Raw genomic sequence first — 25,916 nt, forward strand, 5'->3', positions numbered from 1 at the left:
TAGTGACCTCCCCTGTACCCTCTAAGCTGGCTTCCTCTCCTGCCCAGAGGACAGAGCTGGCCCAGCACCTGCCCAGGCAGTCTTCCCTGAAGCACTGGCTAGGTGGGCACCCCTTCTCTGTTTCTGCAGCCCCGGGCCCACCTATGTCTGTGCACCATCTGTCCCCCTCACATGACTGGACTAACTTTAGGTGGCGGCTGCACATTCTTTGCTCCTTGACACATCATAGGAACTCAATGTGTTTTTTTGTATATTAATTTTGTATCCTGCAACTTTATTGAATTCGTTTATTAGTTCTAACAGTTTATTTATAGTTTTTAAAGGAAGATTCAGTAGGAATCCGCCAAGTAAGGGATACAAATTCCTTCCTCACATTGATAAGAAGAGCAAATGAGTTTATACAGATAAAGTGCTCACTTAGCATAATGCCTGGCACACTGTAAGTGCTCAGTAAATGTGCACTACAATTAATAATTACAGGTGCATAATTCCTTATCTGCAATTCTGAAATCCTAAAAGCTTTAATAACCAAATGTTACTTTGATGGTAAAACCTGACCCAACTGAAATTCATTTGGTGGCATATCCTCATTTCCTAACCTGAACCAACAATACTCACCCCACTTCGTGTGAATATTAATGTGTTTAATTATCAGACAAGTCCTCAGATCACACTGCGGATGTACCATCCTATTATGCTAACACCCCCAAAATTGTAAATTCTGAAACACATCTGGCCTCAGGCTTTTGACAAGAGATTGTAGATCTGTAAGAAGCAGCTTCCTTCCTTTCTGGGGTATTGAAAAGCATCCAAGAATCTTTTTATTCAAAAATATCCTTCCATTCCCAACCACCCAGCCTAACTTAAGGCATGAAATTTCCTTCTACCCACTGGAGAAGGTGCTGTCTCCAGAAAGGCCTTGTCAAAATGCAGTTTGGTGTCTGACACAGCCTTTACTCATTGAAGATTGAGCACCTACTGGTTATTACATCCTCAGCTGAGAGCAGGCCTTCAAGGGATGAGTCAGTCAGCCCAGTCAGGTGTGATGCAGAGTGAGCATGTGTGTACAGTGTGAATGGAAGGTCAAGAAGGGGCCACTGATGGGGAGGACAGTCAACAAAAATGGTGTTGTGAGGGACTGGTGTACAATGACAACACACTCCACCACTTACCCCAGGGCTGGCCCTGTGTGTGGGGGGGGGCACTTCTTACACCAGGGCACCAAGATAACACAGACAGAGAAGATCCGAAGAATCTATTCTCTGGGCTGGACCCTAGCTTTGCCCACTGTACCAAAGTGTCAGGAAGGCATCCTGGATGCACGGCTGTTTCGTTAGCTGGGACCCCAGCAGCTGGGGAAGATTCTCTGCTGTCAGGAGCAGAATTGGGCCTCAGCCCCAGCTACGTCTGTACTTGGAATGTCAACATTTCAAAAGACATCAGGAAGTGCAGACATACAGTAGAAGACAAGAGTTGTACAGTAAACGCCCCCATCCTCTTAGGACACATCACCATCAAATGGGGGTCTTTCTTACCCAGAAAACAGTCAAGGTAGCTCACTGTGCTTTGTCTTACCTGGAACGCTAACACACCCTGCCATGGCTGGAGATGTATTAAATTACATTAAAATAAAACATAACTGGAGGTGGAATATTCTTTCTGGAAGCCAACCTCAATTGTTTTCACCTCAGGATAATATATCTCAACTCAAATTTGGTATATAGTTTGTGAAGTACTCCCATTTTTTTTTTAAAGCACTTAAATAATGTCATACTATCTTAGAATGTAACCTTATTTAAGTAAATAAAAACCAAAGGAAAATGATTTACTCAAAGTTAAAAAAAAAAAAAAGGATGAAGGTGAAAGAATCCTGAGATGTCTGCATCTCAATCTGTCCTCTAGCCTGGCTGCAGCGCTTTCTTCAAAATACACAAGTTAGTTATTCTGATGTCTGTGGAGAACACATTATAATGGTGAACAATTAGGATGATTAATAATATGAACTCTTGGGGCGCCTGGGTGGCACAGCGGTTAAGCGTCTGCCTTCGGCTCAGGGCGTGATCCCGGCGTTATGGGATCGAGCCCCACATCAGGCTCTTCCGCTATGAGCCTGCTTCTTCCTCTCCCACTCCCCCTGCTTGTGTTCCCTCTCTAGCTGGCTGTCTCTATCTCTGTCGAATGAATAAATAAATCTTTAAAAAAAAATAATATGAACTCTTCTCCTCAACTTTCCCTCACAAAAACATAGCAACTCTCCAATCATTGACATAATTCACATTGAAATGCTAGAATTCTTTAATGGTAGATAATATTCAGGATCAAACCTTTTTAACCTAAACCTTTAAAATGAAGACTCGATTAGGGTTTTTAGAGATTGTCATCAAAGTACCAGCCATAGAGAGCAACCACTCCTAAACCACACCATCTACACCTGTCTGGGATCTTCCCCTTCTTAAATCCCTTTTACACATATGACCTTCCTTAATTTTCACACTCATCCTGGAGGCAGGAAGCACTGGGATCATACCCTCCATGTCACAGAGGAGATATTTAAAGTCAATCTAAAAATGGGACTAATGGTTTCTGTCCTGTCTTTGAAGCCAGGCCTTTGCCCAGAACCCTTTGTTCATTAATGATGACCTCTCTGGCAGAAATCACACCAGACATCCAAGAGATGTAGGAAGATACCGTCTGGGCACTAAACCTCCATGAGTTGAGAAAGGGGAAATGCTAAGTGACCAAGGCATTGTTTGATCCTTCAGAGGCCTCGGCTGACTATGCAGGTGGGCTGGCTGTGGAATGTCATAGCACAACCGCCCATGGATGTGGGATTCAAAGTCTCTATTAAACAACAAAGTTGTAATATTACAATGGTTATTATTGGACTGGGGCCAGAAAGATGCTGAAGAGATACCCAATATTGTTGGCATAATCAGAAAAATGAGGAGGAAGAAACCCATTCACGCAGAAACTTTTGTTTCTTCATTTTACTCAGACGTCAAGAAGCCAGTTACAACGACCTCCCCACGGGCTTAAGGCAGTAGTTCTCCAAGTGTGGTCCCCAGACCAGGAGGCTTAGCATCACCTGGGAACTTGCTAGAAATATAAATTCTCAGGCCCTACTCCAGGCCTACTGAATCAGAAACTCTGAGGGTGGGGCCCAGCAAAGATGTTTAGCTCGGCCTCCTGGTGATTCTGACACTTGCCAAAGTTTGAGACTCTTTGGTCTAAGAGACTGAAATGTATCTAAAATGCTAAAGAAGATCTTGTTTGTGGTCAGTCAGCAGCACTGAACACTTCAAGCAAGAAATCTCTTTTCAAATCATGTACTATCACTAACCCTCCATCAAGAAGCATAATTTGACATTTAATTGTAAATATACGAGCAGTCATATTAGATACACCACACATTTCCTAATGAGGAGATAGTCTGATTTCCTGGTAGCTTACACATTTCCCAGGTGGGAAAGAAATACAAAAACATCCAAGAACCCCACAAGGGGCTGCTGGTCAGCACCTTGTCTCTGAGGGTATTGGAGAGAGATGGATAACCCAATAGTGCTTTCAATACTACACGGAACAGTCTTCTAGCTTAGATGGCATCTGTTTCTAGCTAAAAAGACCAGTATTTAAACACTAAATGATGTGGAAATCATGAAACTACTTTCTTTTATTCATTCCAGTAGAGCAAGCTGGCTTATTACTGCACTTTCATGGTGGAAAAAATGGTTCCACTTTTCTCTCCTGACCACAAACAGAGGGAATTTTGTTTTCCACTTCTCCTCACAGCCCCCAAAGGGATAAGATCTCCCTAACTCCAATGCCAGTAGTATTTCTGGAGATAAAATATTATAATTACAAATGTGCAGGCTCATTTCTTTCATCTGCAGAACCTAGTTCCATCTTCAAAGAAGAGCTCTGTATTTCCCCTCAAGGAATGTTACAGTCTTATTTAAAATAACATATTTGCCAGTTCATTTATGGGCTGCTTAACCCATACTGCTCGGTGCGCTCAAACACCAAGGATCGATGACACGTGGCCTTTACTGCAGTTCCCATTCACAGAAAAGAAAGACTTCAGGCAGAAATTTATAAGACGTACCATGTTTTTTAAAGAAAATACTTATTGGTGCCCTTTTATGCTCTTTCTTAAATGTGGAATTACTCACTTGGTTATACTATGACCATGTCTGACAATAACCCTATCTTACCCTTGGATGCAGAACTAATGCTTGAGTCCCTTTTAAAGTTCAATTCCTATTGAGGCTTTTCTCCCAACACATACTGAATACTCAGTAAACATGCTGATCTGACAAGAGAATAATTGGTCAGACTGAAATGTCTTCTGAATTTAGTTATGTCCCGGTAATTTGTGGCTGGTGATAGAAAAACAGGACAATATTTGTATAATTTCAACAATATTATACATGTGAGACTTTTGCATATATTAAAATCTTCTATTTTTCCTACGATTAGCATTTTGGCCTACATCAAACCCCATTTGGCATTTCCAGAAAATTTAGTAATGGTTCTGGTCACAGAATATCTTTCCCTTCTGGGGCACCTGGGTGGCGCAGTCGTTAAGCGTCTGCCTTCGGCTCAGGGCGGGATCCTGGCATTCTGGGATCGAGCCCCACATCAGGCTCCTCTGCTAGGAGCCTGCTTCTTCCTCTCCCACTCCCCCTGCTTGTGTTCCCTCTCTCGCTGGCTGTCTCTCTCTGTCAAATAAATAAAATCTTAAAAAAATATGTATATATCTTTCCCTTCTGTTGCTATCACAAACTCCCAGTTTTCTGTTTCTTTCACAGCACCAAACGATTCTTTGTGGGTCATAACTGATCATTAGGTCATTTCCTCTGCTTTCCAAGAGAAAATATAGCAAGGTCAGGTTCAAAATTGATCAGATGCTCTGGTCTCAGTGAAGCAAAACCTCAGCAAATGCCTTAAAAGCACCAGCCCTTGATTATTAGTCTATTTGGCTTTCTGCAGGTCTTATAATTACTATTAGAAAATAATAGCCCTTATCACCTAACCAGCAGAAGGACCTATGTTATACGTCACCATGAAATAAATTTCTCTCCTTCTAATCTTTACTACTGCTCAGAGCATTCAGCCCTCGGTGTGTGGATGCCAATCTAACATTTCTTTTTTTTTTGATCGTCCATTGCTTCTCTTTGGTTGCCTTATTAGGTTACTTGTATCCTTCCAATAATGTACTCATATATTGAAGCCTAATCATGAATCTATTTTATCAAGATGATGTGGTGAGAATGTGTTTATTCTACCATGTGAAAAAGTCAAGAGAATGTATCCAATAAGGTACTCGTATATTGAAGCCTAGTCATGAATCTATTTTACCAAGATGATTGGTGAGAATGTGTTTGTTTGCTTTACCATGTTAAAAACTCAAGAGAATGTTGCATATTATTCACATTCTGTGCATTACTATAGACACCTAAATCCAAAATGTAGCTTTCAAACTGTACTTGTCCAATATGGTAGCCATTAGCCACATGTGGCTATTTAAACTTAACTAAAACTAAATAAAATTTAATTTCAATTAAATTTCAAGTGTCTGATAGCCACACATAGCTAATGGCCACTGTCTGACACAGTGTCGAGATCAAATATTTCCATCATCACAGAACGATCTATTGGACAGACTGTTTTTGAACCTATTTCCTATTATTTTTTCCTCACAAATTCTGGGTAATTTTAGGTCTTTCTAGCCCATTACCCTAATATAACTCTGTATGGTATTTATCACTCTCTGATCTTTTATTTATGTATTTATATACTTACTAGGAATATGAACCCCATTTTGATCACCTCTTTATCTCCAATGCCCAGAAGAGCACTCGGCATATGGTTAAGTGCTCAAAAGTTATTCACTGAATGAATGAATGATGTCTGGTTAAGGAATAAGATTTTACCTTGGGTTTCTAAATTCAGAACCTGAATACAGTGTGATCTGAATTACTTGAGATAATAGGGAAGCTAGGGTTTCCCATCAGAAGCCTTATTCTTCAGTTCCTTTCTTCAGATAATCCGTAAGTGGACAAGGAAACTGAGGGCAAGCTGCAGTGCCTTCTAGAAGGATAAAGCTATCAAAGTTGCTCAAAAAACAATGGTGAGGCAGAATGGGTGGGTCCTTATCCTCTAGAGGTGAGAGAACAGTGACTCAGGCAGATTAACAAAGTTCTAAATGGGCTGAAATCAAGAGGAATGTGTCAATCTTCAAATCACCTCTAATACAACAAAAGGCAAAATACACCCCTCTAATCTGGGATCCGAGAAAGCAGGCTCTGTCTATACTCACTTTTACATATCTGTCGTGCCAATTCCAACACCGGAAATATGGGTAAGCACTCGTGGTTTGCTGCCTTGCCCCTCTAGGGCACTTTCACGTGTCTTCGGGTATATACATGTGATACCATAGAGTGAAGGTGACGGGCTTGAGGGGAAAGTGCTTACCCATGTAATAGGAAATTAAACCATGTTAGTACCTGCTGATGACATTCTAAACATTGTCAAGGTAAAGAAATTAATTTTGTTTTTATTCCTACTAAAAGACAAGTCTATATTAACATACAAAATGTTATGAATCTATGGAACCCATGGGTGGCTCAGTCAGTTAAGCCTCTAACTCTTGATTTCGGCTCAGACTGTGATCTCAGACTCATGAGATGGAGCCCTGCGTCACGCTCCATGCTTAGCGGGGCGTCTACTTCTCTTCCTCTCCCTCTGCCCCTCTGCTTGTGCACACAAATGCTCTCTCTCAAATAAATAAATCTTTTTTTTTAAATGCTATGAATCTAATATATGATCCCTAACAAAGTCCAATTATTTCAGCCTTATTATGCCATTGAAAGCTAATGAGCATGTCACAGAATAATGAACAAATCTGATTTCTTTATATACAAACATTTCCAAATCCTTTTAATAGCTGCTATTATAACAAGATGATTGGGCTGTCCTCCAGCAGAGACCTGAAAGCGAGGTTGGAAATCTCATTGGCAGGTTAAAATTCATTAAGGAGAAGATGACAATAATGCCAGTCTTTAAACAATCCACCAGGGAAGAAGCAAACAGCGGTGATGAGAAGGGAAGCGAAGAATATAATGGGTGATGGTAGAACATAAAATGTATAATCTCACAGACCAGAGAGGCAGGCTGTCCGGTCTGTAGAGGAGGCCCTTCAAAGGCTGAGCAGTAAGGAAGCTCGACTCCACACAGTAGACTAGGTCTTTTCAGATTGTGACAGGAGAGGAGTAGGTGGCTGTTTTGGTAATGAAGAGAGCACGAGGACAGCACAACCCTGCTAGGTTGTGTTTCTCAAGCACTCCTCCCAGCCTTCAACCTGTCGGGGAGCCACATCAAGGACAGGCCACCCAGAAAAGCACGGCAGTCTCACAGAAATGGAAGAGTTTATGGCTAAACCTAAGCAACAACAACACAGAACAATTATTTATAGAACACGATGACCTTCATAGATCTCAAAAAATGCATGCATTTGTCATGTCTAAGGCTGCTAAACTGTTTCTTGAAGACTCATTTTTCATTTTTCATCAGATCCACTAGGTGAAGAAACAGCATTGACACACAAACATGCTACATATATAGATAAAATGTTTATATATAATATATACTGATGCCCATATACAGTAAAATACAATAGATATTTATGCTTACATACATTATATACATACATGTATTCTTCAACACAATGCTGGGGGAAGGGCAATCCATATATTTCAACCCTCCCCACAAAATGATGTACTTCACATGAGCCCATGTGAACTCATCTGTACCACATCCGTTTTGTGGACATTTACAATGTGCAGATACTAGAACAAAAGCATAGCTGATGAGCATCCGGGGTAATGGAGCCAGTAAATCTAGATAAAATACTGTAACATTTACTATTTCTTAGATAGAGTTGGAACATCTTGTGCTTAAAATGTGACTCTTTATGTTGTCATATATAAAAGAATCAATGTGATACACACAAGGGCCTTAGAGGCTGTTACAGGTTTGTCAGGGTAAAGTTTTTGGTGACATTACATCACTGCCCTATATATATGTCAATTAAATATAAAAAATTAACAATGTTTACCCAATATTTACCATGGAAAAACAACTGTGCTTCAGAACTATCAATGCATTTCACATTTTTATTGCAAAATAAAACACAGATACAGAAAACCGCACAAAACAGACGCATAGAAATATCATAAGGTGAACACCACCCAGATCAAGAAACAGAAATTTTGGCAGCTAAGCCCCTTCCATGTGCCTCATTCCCATCAAAACCATAGTAGCCATCATCCTGACTTGTAATCACTTCTTTGCACTTAAAAAAAAAAAATGATTTTTTCATTCAAATGTGCATCCCTAGACTGTGTTTAATCTTGCCCATTTTCAAAAGCATAATATGCCTTTTAATCTACAGATTCTTGCTCCTTTCTTTTCCTTACAATTAATCAGTTGAAGAATCCAGGTTGTAGAGTTTCTCTCAGTCTGGATTTTGCTGACTGCATATTTATAATACAGTTCAAAATGTTCCCCTGTCCTCTATATTTCTGCAAGTCAGCAATTGTATCCAGAAGCTTGGTGGGAATTTGCTTCAATTGCTTTGGCAAGTCTATAGGTGGTGGTGTGCTGTTTCATCAAGGGGGCCATACTGTCTAAGTTGTTTATCTCTTTTGCTGTTAACAGCCAATAATGCTCAATGCCTACATCTGTTAACACTGGGACTACCAATGCTAATTATTTCTTTTTCATTAATTAGTGTAACACTGTTATTTTTTTCTTTTTAAAGACATTTCCCCTCACCTCTTACTTGGTTATCCGGTGGTATAATTCATATGCCTCAAAGTGTCATATGCTTGATTCTTTTCCCTTTATTTTCCAGTTTTCTGGATAATGAAATGGTTCCCTATAGTCCTTCCAAAGTGATCAGGATTTTAAAAAAAAATTATAAACTCATGGATGTAAACATATTTGATGAGTTCCATTCCACTGCAATTATTATTATTATTGAAGTTCAAATTATCTTATCTTTGTCCAGTGGGAGCCTCTTCAAGTTCACTCCTAAGGCCTCTTGATATGACCCCTGCAATCTTTAGTAGCTCTCTTGCTATCTGGACTGACAAGATGTTCCAGGGTCCTTTTGTCCATTTCCTAACACTGACTTGGAATCAGCTACTTCTTCCAGAGCTCTGCTCCTTTTAGTGGGGAATTGGTATTTCAAGACCACAATGTGGCGACTAGGGACTCTCCTTGTTCCGGGCCACTGTATGCACGTACCTACACATCCACCTGTGTGCATTTATGCCATGCGGGGGGGAATCCTGCTTCTTAGGGACAAAAAGATGACAGAATTAGAACAGCCCATAATTATTTATTTGATTTATCCCACACTGAACCTACATTAGCACTGGAATAACAATACTATTGCCACCGATATGATTGCTGAATATGCTCCCTCTGCCTGTGCTCCCCGCAGCACCTCCCCATTTTTTCACATACTATACTCTCCCCCTTTTAATCTGCATTTTGATTCTGTAAGTTTACAATTCACAGTGCTTTATGTCACTGCCTCACTAGTCATTTTGATTGTTTCAAGATCCTTCATCCCACAGGAAGGCCTCATGGGAACAATACGCCAAGTTCCTCCTTGTAACCGTTTGTCTCTGCTTTTCATGCTTAAAAGATTGGGAAATGACATCCTCAGCTCACATTTCTTTCCCTTGAGAATCCTAAATATATTACTCCATTTTTTTTTAATATAGAGAGTTGCATGTAAGAAGTCTGAGGATAATCTAATTTTTTTTTCCCCTTAGAAGTCTTTCCTTTGGTTTAGATATCTAAAGGATTTTTTTTTTCCCTTTAAAGTCTAGTTTACTTACTATACCATATCATTCTGGGTTACCATTCTCATGTATGTGGTGTGCTCTCTCAAGATATAGTTTTAAGTAGTTATTTCACAAGGTTTTTTGGCATTAGTTTTTAGTATTTTTTTTTAATCTCTAAGATTTATTTATTTATTTTAGAGACAGAGAAAGTGGGGGGTGAGGAGGGGCAGGGGGAGAGGGGGAGAGAGAATCTCAAGCAGACTCTCTGCTGAGAGCAGAGCCCAACACAGGGCTCAAGCCCATGACCCTGAGATCATGATGTGAGCTGAAATCAAGAGTCTGATGCTTAATTGACTAAGCCACCCAGGCACCCCTAGTATTTTTGTTGTTGTTGTTCTCTTGCTTTCTTTTTCTTCTTCAGGACTCCTATTATCCATAGTAAATCTTCTTTGCCTATTGCCAGTATCTGACACTTTCTCTTAAATCTTTGTTTTTCTTCATTTCTTTTTGAATTTTTAAGTTTTGTATTTTAAGCACATTTTGAAATAGCACGCTTCAGTTTTGATCTCTTTTACTGACGTCTTCCTGGCATGCTTTCACGGTCTGCGGGGAAATGTCCCTGTTCTGCCTTCTTCTGTTCTTCTCATAACTTTATACGGCATTGGATCTTGATACTTTTCTGACACTCGTTATGCAAAATGAGTTTTCCTGAACCTTTAGAAGGTGTAGTTCAAGAAAGTCTGACTGACTTGACAGAACTCCCTCTTTGGTTGTTTTTGTGAAGTATTCAAAACCATGGCACACTGCTTTCTGAGATGTCCCGCACCTCTCCCCTTTCTCCACTTTTCTCTTTCCTTCATGTCCACTGTCATTGTCCTGCTCAATTTTGACTCCATGGGGAATCAGATGGGTCCCCTGACCCGGAAGGGCTTTGGTTGTTTGGTTTCAAACATTTATGTGGCCTAGAGTGCCTCAGCTCCTTTCAGAATCCACCCAGAAACCCCTGCACTCAACTAGTGCTGAATCGGGTAAAACCCCTCCCAGTTCCAGCTGCTGTGCTCAAATTGGCCTGCACTGATCTCTAGTGCGTTCCTGTTAGCTATTCAGTTGTGTCAGACACCCTGTTGTTCCTTGCCTGCTTCTCCCTCTCGTACAAACACTGATAAAATGCAAGTCTGGTGGCTCTTCGTGGTTTACCACCATGGGCTTATATTTAGGGATTTGTGGGGATATATTATCACGTAGTTTTGAGGTAAATGTCTATGGGTATTTGGTTTTGCTACCTGGTTGTTCAGTTTTATGTGAGGATTCAGAGTTTAAAACTATGTTGGTGCTGTCTTCTTCCCAGAACCAACTAGGCATAGTTATTCATTGGGGGGGGGGGGGGACAAAGGGAGAGAGTATCTTAAGCAGGCTCCATGACCAGGGTGGCAGAGTCTGATGCAGGGCTGGATCTCAGGACCCTGAGATCATGACCTGAGCCAAAATCAAGAGTCGGGCACTTAACCAACTGAGCCACCCAGGCACCCCTAGGCATAGCTATTTTTAAAAGACTATTTTTCATCCATCTCAAGCTGATCCCTAAACTTGATACATGACTGCCCTGCATGGTTACACTGTCCTTGCTGCCGAGGCAGACACTGCCACAGCACCTCTGCTCATCCAGGGCTGCTCTGGGGGACAGTCTTCTCCAGCTCGATTCCCACTTCGGCTCCGTCCGGACTTGCTCTCCTCCAAGACAGCTGCATACTGCAGGCGTCCAGATATGGCAGCAACTCAGTGATGCAGAGACTGAGAGGAAGTAGGCAGAAGGTGGTGGAGCCCTTAATCTTGAGGTTCACCTGCATCTGGCTAACGAGGCAGTGCCTACATAGCAGCAGCAGTCCAAGCAGAGTAAGGAAAATCAGCTATTCTTTTATCGCAGTGGGCGGGAGATGGCTAGTATTCCAGTTAGATTTGGGCCACGGGGCTTAATGGACAAGACAGTCCTTCCGGAAGGCTGCCCAAGGACCTTCCTCTGCTATCTGAGCAGGGTACCTTCACCGTGCTTGCCTAGTGGGAGTGACGGCTGCTAACGCAAATGGCAGTCGTACGTTTCCTAATTTCTCCTTCTCCGAGAGTTTTTATTTTCGTTTGCAAGCATTGTATATTGGGAGCAAACAGGTAGTCTTTTTGTATATACGTCAGTAGACTACAAGAAGCCTCATCTGGACCTGATACAGACAGCTGCACAGAACCTAGAGATCCTGGGCGCTGAAGGGGATGCAGTAACTACGTGTGGGGGGTGGGGAGTGGGTTCCACTGATAGCACAGGAGTATGCATGGATGACTGGGTGGCTGGAGGGGCAGACTGTGACAGATAACAGTGTTTAGATTCCCCAATATCTACCTGAACTCCCCTTCTAGTGTGCAGGGCCTGAAAAGTGGGAAAAAAAAAATCCCAGACTCCCTTGCAATTCGGGTTCAAAATGTGGTTTAGGTTCTACTCACCACTTGTCCTACAGGAGGCTTTGACTTAGAACTGAGTCACATGGAAAGAAGCGAGCTCTCGGGTATCAGTTCTATGGACTGCAGCAAAGGCAACGTGTTCTTGAGTTGGCCACGGCAGTGGTGGCTTCCTGGTGAGAGGGGAGGTGGCTGGTGGTGTACCCAGCAGCTACTTGGGACAGTTTTCTGAGGAGGGCAAATACAGAAGCCACTCTGAGGGCTTGCCATATGCTTTGGGGAGTTGTTCCTAAAAGCTTGGTCTAGAGTTTTTCCTTCAGCCCTCCAGTGATTCTGAAAGTCACTTAAAATCTTATAATAAATCACTTTTGGTTTAATCTACCTAGAATGGATTATGTTTTCTGCAACTGATCTCCGACCAACAGAGTCGGCCACTGAACAAAACGCAAAGAGCTCCAGCTCTCTCTTGCTTTACCAAGGGGCAGGCAGCCAGCCTTCCCAGGTGAGCCCTGTTCCTAGATGGTTCTAGCAGGAAGGGGCTACTTCCGGTACTTGGGTGTGCGTATGCTTGCTGCCCAAGGAGACAGAAGGGACAGTCTACCACAAGCACATTTATGAGCAGCAATGCTGGTACTTTCTATGTTTTGGCCATACCCGTTGATATTTTTATTCGTCCACGTATGGCAGAACGACACTGCACATTCTTCCTGAGAACTGTCAAATAAAAATGTCATTTTTGTTTTTAAAAGAATGTTTGGGTTTAGAGAAATGAAGCGGGATGATTTTCAGATCTAAAATATGTAAAATGCTTCTAATTTAGGATGCAATTTATAAACTGTATGGTTTCCCTCCCATTTGTAGCACACGTTATCTTAGTATAAAAAAAAAATTCAGTTTTTCCTCTGTTTCAGCTATGTTTTATTACAAACACCAGAAGAGCAGCCAGTGATATTTGGCTGCATTGTTTTGCAGGCTATAACTTGAACATGTCAGCTGTCGTATAATGAGAGCGCACTTGGCTTTGAGCCACAGGCAGCAGGGGCTGGTTATCCTGCACAGCACTGGGGCTGTCCTGCCAACAAAGGACAGGGTGCGCACCAAGCACATGAGACCTGTTCTCAGAGGGCAAAGAATGTGACCGCACCTCCCAGAGTCAGCCCTCCCTGCCTGCATGCAGGCCCGGACTCTCCCCCGGGGCAACTCGGGGCAACTGGTCGTCCATCAGACATTACACAGTGACCTCTGGGAATAATCTGTCCCTTCGGTCCTCAAATTTCCTGGAAAAGCAGCAGCAGTGGCCTGTTACTCCTGAAAACTCAGGCCAATGGGTTACAGGAATGGTCATGTGTCTTCTCTCCCTCAGAGGTGAGGACACCCAACTTACATGCTTCATGCCCACTCAGATATATTTACCTTTTCAATTTACCAAATGCTACCACCGAGTTTGCTATATCACACATTACATCTCTTGTATCCTGCATCTTTTTTCTAATAAACTTTTTGTTTTAGAATCTCTTAAGACTTGTAGAATCATCGTGCCTAGTGCAGAGTTCCCACATAGCCATACCCAGTTTCCCTAATTATTAACACCTTCCGGGAGTCTGGGACCTCTGTGGCCATTGATGAACTGATATTGACACATTATTATTAGCTAAAGTCCATACGTGTCCTTTTCCTGGTCCAGGGTCCCATTCAAGATCTATTACATTTAGTCGTCATGTCACCTTAGTTTCTTCTTGGTGGTGACAGTTGATTTTCCTTGTCTTTGATGGCCTTGATAGTTTTGAAGAGTACTTAGCCTGTATCTTTTCAGAGCTGTCCTTCACTTTACTAACAAGCAGAATCAGAGAAAATGCTCTTTTGGAAGGAGGTATCAGACGGATCATGAGCCTTCAAAACCTAACTGTCGCGAGTTTTCAGGAAGACTCCTATGGCTTCATCTCTGTCAGCGTTCATCTGTGATGGAATGTTGGGTGCGCTGCGCAATGGATATGTGGACAGCTGCTGAGGGAACGCCTATGGAGCAGGGGCTCCCCAACCTGGCTGATCATTACATTCAAGAGGAGAACTTTATAAAGCAGATTCCCAGCCCTAGCCCAGATGTACTGAATCAGAATCTCTACCCAATAGGGTCTTAAATTCTGTATTTTGTATCTCTTCAAAAAATAATAATAATTATGCTAATTATGGTTTTAATATAGAAATTTATAAAGCATGGCCATAGTCTGTTAGTATTATTAATATAAATAAAAGTATATATGTAGAAAATTTAAAGAGTAACCAAAAGTCCAAAATGAAAAGTGAATGCCTCCCTATAATCTACTTAACCATTTTCTAGGGATATTTTGGTTGTTCCATTTTTATTGCTGTCTTTTGTTTGCTTTGGGATTTGTATTCCAACAAGTTTCCCAAGATATTCTGGTGTCATCAGAAGGCTGGAACCCAGCACTACAGAAGAAATTCACAATTCAGCTATGGAGGGACAGAATGGCCCTTTCAGAATGACATCCTTTATAAAATCATAAAGCCCTGCTCTTCCCCTTCCTCCCCTGAACAAGTTAGCTCGAAAGCCATTAGATGGGGCAGAGCAAGGAGAGGCAGCCTGTGACAGCCTGTGGATGTCTGAGCCCAGTGGGCTGAAGAGGGCATCCACACCGGTAGGGAAGGCTCGCAGTGGGGAATCAGAGCCCAAGCAAGGTAAGGAGGGTGTCCCTACAGAGGGCAGGTTGAGGGGAGTTAAGGCCTGAGTAGATGAGGAGGGTATCCATGTGTAGGGGCAGCCTGAGGTGGTGTGTCAGGGCCTGAGCAGGGAGAAGCAGGTATGGGTGTCCATGGGAAGGGGTGACCTGGGGCCCAAGGGGATGAGGAGGCCATTCATGAGGGTGGGTACCTCTGCAATGGAAGTCTGAGCCTGAATGGAGGGTGTCCATATGGGGAAAAGGGCAGATGTAATAGTGATGGGAGACTGATAATATCAGAGGGATTAATCAAATAAATAAACATAATAAGGGTAACAGGAGCCAAGTTTCTCACTGTTGAAGAAAGAAGTCACTAACATGGAAAGGGAAAGGACAGAAACCCTGGATACACTACAATTAGAGTATCAATATGAACTCACAGATTTAAATATATGTATATGTAAGTTTACTACATTTACAAATATATATACTTCCATCATGTAATATATAAAAATAGATTAGTATATACTTGTATATACATATATGAATATTTGCGCACATGTCTGTATTTATACATATATCTATACATAGTTACATAGATACATATGCAAATGTGTGCATGTCTTTTGAGTGGGCCTGGGAGCAGCAACACCCCAATAGCAACAGACACACCTAGTGCCCAGACCCTGGCTTTTATACCATTTCCCACTAAAAAGAACCAGGGATCCTTGGAGAAATGACTGATCTCAGGGCTGGGGCAGGCAAAGAACATGATGAGCTTAGAACATCTTGTGCCAGAAATCAAGGGAAGTGTTCAAAGAATGATGAGGACATGTCCAAAGAACACAGGAGGCAGGCTGAAGGGGCTCAGGTGAAACTTGGGACAATTTGAGCATCAAAATAAATGACAGTAACAGATTATATCCCATTTAATAAAATAGGAGGCCAAGACCTCACACTGCGAAAAATAACTGAAAAAGTTGTAAGTTTCATAAAGAACAGGATATTGACATAGTTTCAAAATATCTCCCGCAAAATATTCATTGATTAAAAGAAAAAAGATCAGCTTCATAGGGGAGAAGCCCAGAAGATACCACTTTTCACCAAGGGATGGAAATAAAGATCATTAGTAATGGGACAAATTGAAATCGTGTGCCACCTGATAGGATGCAATGGAAAGAACCCACCATCATTTCTGTGATATTCCTGCATGTATTCATTTTGTACCTTAAGTCAACAAATATTTACTATGTCACAGTTTCTGGGGGATCAGGTGATTGTGGCTGAAGTCAAATAGTCGGCCAGGGTGGTAGTCAATTCAAGGTTTAGCCAGGGCTGGAGAATCTTCTTCCAAGCTCACTCAACATTGGTGGCAGGCCTGTTTCTCACTGGCTGTTGGCTAGACGTTTCAGTGGCCGTGAAGGCTGGTTGGTTGAAGGGGCCTAGGTTGACATGGGGCTGCTCATGACATGGAAGCTTGCTTCACACAGAGCAAGTGATCCAAGAGATCCCTTCACAACTTAATCACTTCCGCTATACGCTCTGGGTCGCAAAGATCAACCCTCGGACCCGGTGGGAGGAGACTATATAAGGGTGGGGATAACAGGAGGTGGGGCCAATTTGAAGGCTGGCTATCACATTGCTGAGGGTTCATAACCTGAAGATAATCATGACAAACCCAAATCCTTGGCTATTCTACAAAATAATTGGCTTGTATCTGTCAAAGTGTCAAAGTCATGAAAATCAAGGAAGAATGGGGAACTGTTCCAGAGAGAGACTAAAGCAACGTGACAACTAAACGCAATGTGAGATGCGAAACCAGATCCTTTTGAGATTAAGGACATTACTGAGATGACTGGCAAAGACTTGAATAGGGTCAGGGTATTAGATGGTAGCAATGTATTGATGTTCATTTCCTCATTTTACTAGAGTGTAAATTGTGATTTTGTTGGAGAATGTTCTTATTTATAGGACATACCCACTCAAATGCTAGAGAGGGAGACCATCAGGTCTGAAACTTACTCTCGAATGGTTTGGGGAGGGGGATGTTCTTCTGTAATTGCAACTTTTAGGTAAGTTTGAGATTGTTTCCATATTAAAAATGTATATAAATTAGAAGGACCTATGACAGAAATTTAAGTGTCTAAGGGAGAAAATCCTAATTCTACTATGGGTAGAATTACATGATGGTAATTTTTTATACACCAAAAATGTGTGAATATTGGTAATTCCATATGGTTCAACCTAATACAAGAATACCCCAATAAACTAATCAATATCAAAGATAATGAAATTGTGGATTTCAATAAAAATACAAAACAATTCACAGTGCCCTTTTGAGCATCTCTCTCCTGCAATCACTCACTCACTCTTTGTCTAGCATTCCTAGCGTCTGCCTCTCTGTAGACTCCCTTTGATCAGCACACAGAGAAGCTGTTGGAATAACTCGATCTTAGAAACAATTTTCTGATTTCACATTCCCCTCCAGATATGCTCCCATTTCTTTCACTCCTTCACAGCATTTTTTGAAAGAATGGTTTCTAGTTCCCATGTTCTCTTATACTCACTCCGCATTTTTCCCTAAACTCACCCTAAATGCGTTTGCAAAGCTACCACCCATAAACATTTGCTCATCAAGGTCACCAAGAACTTTCCTGCTGATTTTTCTGTCTTCAACACTGCTGCCCACTCCCTCCTTCCGAGACATTTTCTTCTCTTGGCTTCTGTGAAACCACATTTCTCTTGAGTTTCCTTTTTCCTCTTTGCTTGTATCCTCCCCCCTACAACTCACCCTCCAGAAAGCATGCACAGTCATCTTTTACAGATGTGAATAGGAGCATGCCACTCTACTGAAAACCCTGCAGTGGCTTCTCACTGGACAGGGGAATGCTAAGCTCTCGTGGGAGCTCTTGTGAGATCTGGCCCCTACCCATGCCCCCTCCATCCCACACGCATCCCTCTGGGCCTCTCACGTAGCCTTTGCCTGCTTCTCAAACCCACCAAGCTTGCTCCTACCCTGCTCTTCCATGCATGTCCTCTCTGCTTCAAACATTTTCCCCCAGTCATCTCAGGGCAGATGCCTCCTCCGCATTCCAGTCTCAGCTCATGTGTTAATTCCTCAAAGAGACTCTGCCCTCAAAACTGAATCTAAAACAGACCCCCACCCCTACCTGCCCAATTCTTCTCTCCCATCACACTGGCTTGTGTTTTCAGAGCATCTATCCTAATAGGAAACTATCTTATTTATTCATTTATTCATTCAGAGCTTGTCTGGTTACCCTAGAACACAAGTGCCTGACTGTCTTGCAGTCTTGTTCTTTACTGTATCTCCAGTGTCTAGAACAGTGACTAACACATGGTAAGTGCTTAATAAATATTTCATGAATAAATGAATAACCTGCTTTCTGTTTCAAACTGCTAATGATCTTAAGCCATCAGAGGTCTCACAGCTATGATAACAATTATAGAATCTAAGAGATGACCTTCCTTCCAAGTCACCTTGTCCACACTCAGATCAAATGAAGAACCTCTTCACAACATGGCTGGCAGAGGTTATCCAGGCTCTGCCTGAGCACCCTCAGTAATGGGAGAACTCACGACATTTCATAATGGAATGTTTCCATGTCATTGCTGAGAGCTCTATGAGTTCGAAAGATTTTTTTCTTCAGTGACCCTAGAACTTCTTCCCTCTACATTCCACTTATATTAGTCCCTAAAGCAACTTAAAAAAGCCCTGCTTCACCTGACAGCGACTCAAATATCACTTGAGGGAGTGATCACATGACTCCTAAGGCTCTTCTCCCAGATAAATACGGGCAGCTATCTCAACACTTCACATGACATGAAAAATGAACCAACACAGCGTCTGAGGAAGGCCTGCAAAATTTTAGCAACTTGCTTTGAAACAGTAAAACCTTTCTGACATCTTATCTGAAAAATAAAACGTAACAGCGCCCTTGAGTATTCAGAGAACACAGTCTCATTTCTCATGACTGTCCTTCTGCTCTCTGAACACCTGCTCCTGTGCCTCACAGCCTTCCTGATACTGAGGGGCCGCAGCCACCACAGCCAGCCAGGCCCCACAGCATCTTCTCTGAGACAAAGACCTATCTTTGTCAAAATATCATTATGGCTCTATGTTCTCATTTCTGGATAAATTTTACATTTTAATAAGATGAGAGTGAACTCTTGTGAGGTCACTATTTGCTAATGAGCTTTGTGGCACGGGCTCTTTGCCAAGGGCATTAAACAATTTATTCTATGAGAAAAAAACCAGTTTGGATCTGACTCCCCTTCGGGCTTTCATTGTGTGTGTAGTGCAGGAGGAGGAACAGATGGTTGTGGTTAAACAGGCAACAGCTAGCGCATATCTGTACCTGCGACTTCCATAACAGAGCAAGCACTCTATAAATACTATTGAATGAAAGAGTGAGTGAGTGAATGAAGGAACCAGTAAACCAGAGGGTCTTGGAACTACTGCTCTAGTCCACACCCTCCTTTTACAGATGAGGAAGAATGGCCGTGACAGGGGATTCAGAGCCCAAGAGTGTCAGATGTGGGACCAGACCCCAGGACTCCTGGTTCTCAGGCTTAGAACACTTTTCACAGATTCATGCTGCCTCTCTTACTGGGCATCTGTGCAAATGAATTTCCAGTTAACTGAATAGGCACACAAGATTTTCTGTTTTGTTTTGTTTTTAATAACTAAGTCATTGTAGATGACTTCCTCATATCCCGGTTCCCCAAAATGATTATTTTAACCAATCACAGTAAGCCCACAACCCTTGGCAGTGACACATTTAAGGCCTGGATGTGACCCAATCCTGGCCGCTGAGGCATGAGGAAAAGTCTGCTAAGGAGGTTCAGGGGCTCCCTGCTGCTAAGAGGAGACACAGGGAAAACATCCCTCTTCTCCCTTTGGCACTAGCATGTCTGACGGTGGCGCCTGGACCTGCCATCTTGCTGCCACTCTGAGGATGAGGATACACTGAGGATGGGAGAGCAGAGAGATGGAAAGAACCTGGCGCTTCACGATCCCATGAAGCTCCTCAACCAACCCGGGAGCCTGCCCTATCTGTAATCCTTTGGTGAAGTGAAATTATAAATCATCTTATCATTTAAACCAGTTGGGTTAGGTGTTTTATTATTTGGAGCTGAAAGTATCCTAGGAGATTCAAACCATTTTTTTTTTATAGAAACCTTTAAAAAGAGAATATTCGCTTTCTTGATTTCTGAAACAATAAAAAACGAGAAAATGAACATTTCTTCAGCCAATCAGGGATCTCATTCTGCTGGTAAGGACTGAGCAAGGCTGTAATGTAGTAATGCTTTGTTTGCCTCGGTGCTGTATACTGACATAAATGGTCAAACATTCTATGCCATTAAGTTCTCACACCTTCTAATCTCAGGACCCCTGTATGCTCTTAAAACCATTCCTGAGGGCCCCAATAACCTTTGGTTTTTATGGGTTTTTATACTGATATTTACCATATGAGAAATTAAAACTAAGAAATTAAAAAATATCTATTCATTTAAAAAGAACAATGGCAAATCTGATAAATGTTAACATAATATGTTTTAATGAAAAATAACTACGTTTTCCAAAACAAAAGAAAATTAGTGACAAAGGAAGTTAATGATCTCTTTAATGTCTTAATACAAGACAATGAAATCCTTAAATCTGTGTCTGGCTGAATCTGTCATGATATGTTGTTTTGGTTGAAGTATATGAGGAACCTCTGTATCAAGATACAGATGTAGTAGGGGCGCCTGGGTGGCACAGCGGTTGAGCGTCTGCCTTCGGCTCAGGGCGTGATCCCGGCGTTATAGGATCGAGCCCCACATCAGGCTCCTCCGCTATGAGCCTGCTTCTTCATCTCCCACTCCCCCTGCTTGTGTTCCCTCTCTCGCTGGCTGTCTCTATCTCTGCCAAACAAATAAATAAAATTAAAAAAAAAAAAGATACAGATGTAGTGAAAAGAAGGGGCACATACACCCTAATGTTCATAGCAGCAGTGTCCACAATAGCCAAACTGTGGAAGGAGCCGAGATGCCCTTCAACAGATGAATGGATAAAGAAGATGTGGTTCATATATACAACAGAATATTACTCAGCCATCAGAAAGGATGAATAGCCACCATTTGCATCAACATGGATAGAACTGGAGGGGATTCTGCTAAGTGAAATAAGTCAAGCAGAGAAAGACAGTTATCACACAGTTTCACTTGTATGTGGAAGATAAGGAATAGCACGGAAGACCACAGGGGAAGAGAGGGAAATCTGAATGGGAAGAAATCAGAGAGGGAGACAAACCATGAGAGACTCTGGAATCCGGGAACCAAACTGAGGGTTACAGAAGGGAGGGGTGGGGCAAGGGGTAACCAGGTGATGGTTATTAAGGAGGGCATATGTTGTGATGAGCACTGGGTGTCATATGCAACTAATGAATTACCGAACTCTACATCAAAAATTAATGATGTACTATATGCTGGCTAAGTGAAGAGAGAAAGAGAGAAAGAGAGAAAGAGAGAAAGAGAGAAAGGGAGAAAGAAAGAAAGAAAGAAAGAAAGAAAGAAAGAAAGAAAGAAACTAACTCTGACCTCACAGAGATGTGTAGTTAGAAAATGAAGGAGTATTTTAATAATCATTCCAGAAAATTGTGAATATTTTTCTTCAATACTACACTATAACGTGACAAGTTTCTTTCTTTTTTTTTTTTTTTAAAGATTTTATTTATTTGAGAGAGAGAGAGAGAGAGTGAGTGTGAGTGTGAGCGCACAAATGGGGGAGGAGGCAGGGGGACAGGGAGAAGCAGACTCCCCGCTGAGCATGGAGCCCACATGGGGCTCCATTCCAGGAACCTGAGATCATGACCTGCGCCCAAGTCAGACGCTTAATTGACTGAGCCACCCAGGTGCCCCTTGCCAAGTTTCTTAAAGGCCAGTTGCAATGGAGCTATACAACACAATATCAACATTAACAAAAGTTAGGAAGAAGCTGATTCCAACCCTCAAGGATGACTCTGAGGGGCTCAGTGGGGGAAGTAACTGTAGACGTGGTAGAAACAGCAAGAGATCTAGAACTAGAGGTGGTACCTGAAGATGGGACTGAACTGCTGCAATCTCATAAGAAAAGGTTAATCTCATGAGGAGCTGCTTCTGACGGATGAGCAAAGAAAGTGGCTTCCTGAGATGGAATCTACTCCTGGTGAAGATGCTGTCAAGACTGCTGAACTGACAACAAAGAATTCAGAATATGACATAAACTTAGTTGATAAAGCACCCTCAGGATTTGACAGGATGGGCTTAAATTTTGAAAGAAGTTCTGCTGTGGGTAAAATGCTATCAAACAGCATCTCGTGCTACAGAGAAATCATTCATGAGTGGAAGAGTCCATTGATGTGGCAAAACTTCATTGTTGTCTTAATTTTAAGAAATTACCAGAGCCACCCTAGCCTTCAGCAACCATACCCTGATCAGTCAGCAGCCATCAGCATCAAGACAAGACCCTCCACCGGCGAAAAGATTATGACTTGCTAAAAGATTAGAATTTTTTAGCAATAAAGTATTTTTAAGTTAAGGTCTGTAAATTGTTTTTGTAGGCATGATGCTATTGCATACTTAGTAGACTACACTGTAGTATAAACATAACTTTTATATGCACTAGGAAACAAAAAATTCATTTGAATTGCTTCATTGCAATATTTGCTTTACTGAAGTGGTCTGGAACCAAGTGCATAATGCATCTGAGGTATGCTAGCAATTTTATTCAGAGTTCCCAAAAAGATACCTAAAATTACATTTTGCTCTTTTTCTATTAAACATTTACTGATTCTTCTGAGATTATCAGAATGTTTTTCCTAGCTCTATTCTATTATTAAAAATAAATGTATCTAACATAGTAACTGTAGTCAATTTACTTTCCTGTTTTCTAACCAAATCATAAAGGAACTATCACTTAGCTATTCATCTTTTGAAATGAGCCTCAAAGTTTTATTTTCAAAGCAATATTACTTTGATGTACAGTGCTGGTTGGCTTTATTTTAACACTAAGTAACAAATTTCTAATGCAATTATACAGAGTAAAACAAAGCGGTGAAGAAAGTCAAGATAGTCTCAATTCCTTTTTACTTCTGGAGAAGGACAGGATACATTTTATCCAGATATTCTGGGACTTAATTAGTGTTTTGGTGACATCACACATACAGAATAGAAACCATGACCCTTTACTAATGGATATAAACCATCTTAGAGAGTTTTTTTACAAGCTAATGGAAAGTGGGTTTGAGAGGAAAGATTTTTAAAAATGGAAAGATTTTCATTCTTTTCAGCTGAGATCAAACTGCCATAATTTTTTTTAATCATAAGATTCTAAGAGTAAGGTAAATATTTAAAAAAGCAAAACTTTTAGAGCTTCATGCATTTGAAAACAACAGGCAAATGGAAATCAGGAAGTCATGGTTCATGGTTCTATGCTAGACATGCTGATCATGGGATTCTAAGAGCTAGTTACACACGGGGAAGGAATTCTTTTGAAGAGCTTCAGCAATTGGTAGCAGCAGGGAGCTGAAAATCAGAAAAGTATGGCTCAAGATGGTGACATAGGTCATTCCGGACTTCAGTCCCCTTCGCAGGACCAGCTGGCAAATATCCATAGACAAGACAGCAATATGAAAATCTCAGAACCCAGGAATGAGGCTGAAGCACCCCCTGGAAAACAAAGACTGAGAAGGATGACCTTAGAAAGGTTAAGAGGAGTGGCTACACTCTGACATTGCCCCTTCCCAGGCCAGCACAGCGCCATACAAAGAGGTGCCCCCAGGGCCTATGGTTTCTACAGTGGGAGGGAAAAAGAGCCCAAAGTGGACATCCAGCTTCCCCAGCATTGCAGGGTCCTTCCCAGGAGGTCCATTTGGATCTTGCCTCACTGGGGTCACAGTAACTCTGCAGGGCTTGACCACTGAGAATCAGAAGCAGAGATGGTAGGCAGGGTTTACAGTAACCAGTGCTCAATTTTGGCAGACCACATTTCTCTTTGCAGCTGTGCCCTAGCAGAGATCCTAGGCAGTGGCTGTGCTTATCTGCAGAGCCAAGCTGGTGGCCCTGTCTGGCCATGGGGCTCGGTGGGCAGTTGAAATAAAAGGATGCTAATTAACAGCACAAAAACATACGAATGTGTAATACTCACTGGTAATAGTAAATATATAATCAAAGCCGGATTCTCTAATACTGTAACGGTAGCGTGTAATTCATTTGCAACTCTAGTTTAAAGGTTAAAAAGTGTGTCTAAAAACATAACTACAATAATTTGTTATTGGATATATAATATAAAAAAGACGTAAACTGTAACATCGGTAACCTCAAATGCAAAGGGGAAGAGATGTGAAAGTATAAAGTTTCTGTATGCTATTGAAGTTGTTGTTATCATTTTAAAGTAGACAACAAAAGGAGTCAAAGCATACCACTACAAGAAGTCATCCAATCACAGAGGAGGACAGCAAGAGAGGAACCAAGGAACAAAGAAGCTACAAAACAGAAAGCAATGAACAGAATCGCAACAGTAAGTCTTGACCTATCATTAATTACTTTATACATAACTGGATTAAATTCTCCCATCAAAACACCCAGAGTGGCTAAATGGATAAAACACAAGATCCAACAATATGCTGCCTACAAGAAACTCACTTTAGTTTTAAGGACACACATAGACTGAGAGTGAAGGGATGGAAAAAAATATTTCAAGCAACTGATAACCAAGAAAGCAGCAATAGCTTTAGGTTAAAAATGGTTATAAGAGACAAAGAAAGTAATCATATAATTGTAAAGGGGGTTAATCCACCACAAAGACATAAGAATTGTAAATATTTACGCACCCAACATTGAAGCACCTAACTATATAAAGCAAATGCTCATAGAACTAAAAGGAGAGATAAACAGCAACACAGTAATAGCTGGGAACTTTAATACCTTAGTGTCAACAATAGATAGATTATCCAGACAGAGAATCAATAAGGAAATAGCAGATTTGAAAAACACTACAGACCAAATGAACCTAACAGACATATATAGAGCATTCCATCCAACAGTAATACAATAAATATTCTTCTCAAGCATACAACAAAACACGTTTAGGATAGATCATGAGTTAAGCTATAAAATAGTTCAACAAAGTCAAGAAGACAGACATTATCACCGAGTATCTTTTTTTACTACAATGTAATAAAACTAGGAATATCAATAACAGGAGGAAAATTGGAAAATTCACAAATACATGTAAATTAAATAACACACTGCTGAACAACCAATGGATCAAACAACAGATCAAAAGGGAAATAAAAATAATAACTTGAGACAAATGAGAATGGAAACACAACATACCAAACCTTATGGGATGCAGCAAAGCAGTTCTAAGAGGGAAGTTTATAGAGATAAATATATTTGTGAAGAAAAAAAGAAAGATCTCAACTAAACTAACTTAATACCTCAAGGAGTTATAAAAAGAAGAACAAATCAAGCCCAAAGTTAGCAGAAAAAAGGAAATAATAAAGATTGAAGCAGAAATAATGAAACAGAGAATAAGAAAATAACAGAAAAGATTGACAAAACCAAGGGCTGATTCTTTGAAAAGATAAACAAAATAAACAAACCATTAGCTAGACTCACCAAGAAAAAAAGAGTGCTCAAATCAATAAAATTATAAATGAAAGAGGAGACGTTACAACAGGTATCACAGATATACAAAGAATCTTAAAAGACTATTATGAGCTACTATATGCCACAAACTGGATGAACCTAGAAGAACTGGATAAGTTCTTAGAAACCTACAACCAACCAAGACTGACTCATGAAGAAATAGAAAATCTTAACAAACTACTAATGAGTAAGGAGATTGAATCAGTAACAAAAAACCTGCCCAAAAAGAAAAGCTCAGGACCAG

General features: G+C 41.2%; 1 protein-coding gene across 2 annotated transcripts in view; it reads right to left on the bottom strand.

The window, feature by feature from the left end:
* Positions 1-25,916, bottom strand: part of FIG4 (FIG4 phosphoinositide 5-phosphatase) — a 122,848-nt gene that overhangs the window by 465 nt on the left and 96,467 nt on the right. The window lies entirely within an intron of this gene.

Source organism: Ursus arctos, unplaced genomic scaffold (assembly GCF_023065955.2).
Source record: "Ursus arctos isolate Adak ecotype North America unplaced genomic scaffold, UrsArc2.0 scaffold_13, whole genome shotgun sequence".
NCBI classification, from domain to species: domain Eukaryota; kingdom Metazoa; phylum Chordata; class Mammalia; order Carnivora; family Ursidae; genus Ursus; species Ursus arctos.